Source organism: Mya arenaria, chromosome 6 (genome assembly GCF_026914265.1).
Source record: "Mya arenaria isolate MELC-2E11 chromosome 6, ASM2691426v1".
NCBI classification, from domain to species: domain Eukaryota; kingdom Metazoa; phylum Mollusca; class Bivalvia; order Myida; family Myidae; genus Mya; species Mya arenaria.
The window spans coordinates 46,708,185-46,711,827 of NC_069127.1; the positions used below are offsets into that span (position 1 = coordinate 46,708,185).

At 31.1% G+C, this 3,643-nt stretch overlaps 1 long non-coding RNA gene across 1 annotated transcript; it reads right to left on the reverse strand.

The window, feature by feature from the left end:
- Positions 1-345: 345 nt before the first annotated feature.
- Positions 346-2,552, reverse strand: LOC128237401 (uncharacterized). The gene is made up of 3 exons (XR_008261597.1): positions 2,459-2,552; positions 865-928; positions 346-404 (listed from the first exon to the last, which is right to left on the reverse strand). It is a non-coding gene; the product is annotated as an uncharacterized LOC128237401 (long non-coding RNA).
- Between the last annotated feature and the right edge of the window lie 1,091 nt (positions 2,553-3,643).

The window sequence follows — 3,643 nt, forward strand, 5'->3', positions numbered from 1 at the left end:
CTTGCTGACTACTTGCTGATATTTGGAACTTTCATGAGTGCATTCACCTCAATTATGAAAGTTTCTGGTCTTCCAAGGATTGAAGTTTGGCAGTTTTGGTCCATTAATGTATACTTAAGTATATACTCTCCATTTTTGGTTGTTTTTGCATTGCGACATGTAAAATAAAATCTCAATGAGATTTATGTCTAATTTGTTAATGAAAATGTTCTTGAAAAACACTGTAATTTCTCTATTAAAAAACTTTTTTGCTAATTTTTGATCAAAACTAAATTTTTAATATATGCCAATCATGATGTACAATACCTGACTGAAGCCATTTTCTGTAATTCAGAAAGTCAACGTCTGCAACATGCCAATGTGCTCTTATCTGACAATATCATCCGTCAGTTGGAACAAACATTCTGTAAGTATAGAGCAGTACATGACTTATATGTGGCTTTATTCCATGCTTAGAAGATAACAACTTTTGTAACCGATCACTTCAAGGTTATTATGCTCATTTATTTTTTGACTGACACTCTTTAAAATGCAAACATTTCTTTTACAAATACATGGATGAATAGAAGAATGAGCCATCACAGAAGGGCCCTGAATGATTACGCATTAATGACTAAGGAAGCACTCAAAAGACATGTCAAAAGTCAAATGAAATGTCAATAATTATTAAAGCTAGTAATATTAGTTTTGATAATAGAATCTTTATGGAACATAAATAAAGAGCCATGGTTGCTATAGAAACATGAGAATAGTTAGAGTATTAAATCTTCAAAAATTGTAACAATTTTCTCCAATGCCCAAAGTTGCACAATGTCACTTGCACATCTGCATACTATTTTTCCAAACAGCAGCCATTTAACATACCTGAGTAAACTAGTTTCTGCACTGCACCAACTGCGCCATTTCTCATTACTAGGAACTGTACAATCTGTAATAAAATCAAGTAAATCAAATATTGCACTTAAATATATCATCATTCAGAACATAAAAGTAAGAAAATACAGAAAAATAGTATTATTGACCGGCTAATGATCATCACTCAGAACGTAAAATTCATAAATAACAAAAAAAACATTATTAATGACCGGCTTTTGATTATAACTCAGAACGTTAAAGTAAAACACGACAAAAAAATAGTAATATTGACTGGCTAATGATCATCACTCAGAACGTAAAAGTCAAAAACGACAAAAAATAGTAATATTGACTGGCTCATGATCATCACTCAGAACGTAAAAGTCAAAAACGACAAAAAATAGTAATATCGACCGGCTATTGATCATCACTCAGAACATAAAAGAAGAAAAAGACAAAAAATAGTAATATTGACTGGCTAATGGTCATCACTAAACACGTAAAAGTCAAAAACGACAAAAAAATAGTAATATTGACTGGCTAAAGATCATCACTAAGAACGTAAAAGTCAAAAACGACAAAAAATAGTAATATTAACTGGCTATTGATCATTACTCAGAACGTTAATTGAAAAAAGTAATATTAACTGGCTATTGATCATCACTCAGAACGTTAAAGTCAAAAACGGAAAAATAGTAATATTAACTGGCTATTGATCATCACTCAGAACGTTAAAGTCAAAAACGAAAAAAAATAGTAATATTAACTGGCTATTGATCATCACTCAGAACGTTAAAGTCAAAAACGAACAAAATAGTAATATTAACTGGCTATTGATCATCACTCAGAACGTTAAAGTTAAAAACGACAAAAATAGTAATATTAACAAGCTATTAATCATCACTTTGAACGTAAAAGTCAAAAACGACAAAAATAGTAATATTAACTGGCTTATGATCATCACTCAGAACGTAAAAGTCAAAAACGAAAAAAAAAGTAATATTAACCAGCTATTGATCATCACTCAGAACGTAAAAGTAGGAAAAGACAGAAAAATAGTAATATTGACCGGCTATTGATCATCACTCAGAACGTAAAAGAAGGAAAAGACAGAAAAATAGTAATATCGACCGGCTATTGATCATCACTCAGAACGTAAAAGTAGGAAAGGACAGAAAAATAGTAATATTGACCGGCTATTGATCATCACTTAGAACGTAAAAGAAGGAAAAGACAGAAAAATAGTAATATTGACTGACTTTTGATCATCACTCAGAACGTAAAAGTAGGAAAAGACAGAAAAAAAGGTAATATCCAATATTGATCATCACTCAGAACGTAAAAGTCACTAACAACAAAAAAATACAATGATTGACTAGCGATTGATCATCACTTAGACTGTAATAGTTACAAACGACAAAAAAAGTATAACAGGTGGTAAATTGACTTTTGATCATCACTCAGAACTAGAAAGTAGCTATACTAGGCTATAGTATTTAATTTAAAAGTCTAGCAATTTCCAATACTTGGCATTTACGTTGCTGACAAGTTAAAAAACAAAATATGTAATCCAGTTACTCAGTATCTTATTTGTTATACTTACCTGATACATAAAAGATTTTCTTGCACATCCAAGGAATTCGCGACTTTACTGTTTCCCATAATCCCTTGCGCGCGCATGACTTCCGGTAAAATGTAAATAAGGAAGACGCTAGCAAATCTGAAGAAATACAATGGCAGAGATGCATTTAATCCAATCAAAGTACCGCTTTTCGATATGGTGAGAAAAAATGTATATAAATAGTTCATATTTGTAGAAGAAATCAAAGATTTATCCCATTGTACACGATCACACTCTAGATTGATTTATTGGGTGGAGTATAAATTTGCAGAGCAGATTTCTATGAATTATAGTATGTCGAGTTCTGAATGTACGTAAATGAAATATTTATATAAAAGTTATTTAGAATTTCCAATACAATTATTGCATATATCAAACTTAATCATTTTAAAATGCCGTCCAGGCTTCTTTTTTGAATCATATATTGGCGTTTTTTAAAGCCTGGACAGGCTAAACAAAAAAGTCTGGACGGTATTTTAGAATAACTAACCTCAATTTGTGCTTATGGTGATTTTTAAAGTATTTTGGAACCATATTTTTAGAGACAGGACATAATGATAATCTATAATGATTTTCAGTTATCAGTGTTTCATTACCAGGTATAACTATGAAATAGTCTTATGAATGAACATATATATAAATCATCATCATTATAAATAATGATATTTATTCTGCTCTATGTATTATATTACTATGTTATGAACATTTTACTTAGAAAGAGTAATTATGTCATGCTGTCACCTGTGTAGTCTTCTGAATGATTTGTTGTAGTTATGTTTAAATATTATGATGGCCACCGGGCTAGTTGCATACACCCAGGCCTGGAATTAAATCGGGGTCCAGATTGTTTCAAAACCCATCCATGAATAAGTCTGAGAGTAACTTACTTTTTTATAAAAAATAGACTATTCATGTTCCATTCCTTACTTTACAGATATGATTCAAATATGCTGATGATATCTTCTGAGATCATTACTTTCAATGAAGAACATCACTACAATTGGTTGGGCTGCTAGATTGGTAGCAACGTGTTTGTTGGGCATTTTTCGTACATGTTTAGATTTATGGTGGCAGACAACAATTTTAATTGTATTTCCATCTGTATGATCTTTGGTTGTGTCGATTCGGTATTGGTATGATCTTTAGCGCTAAATACATTCGGAATTC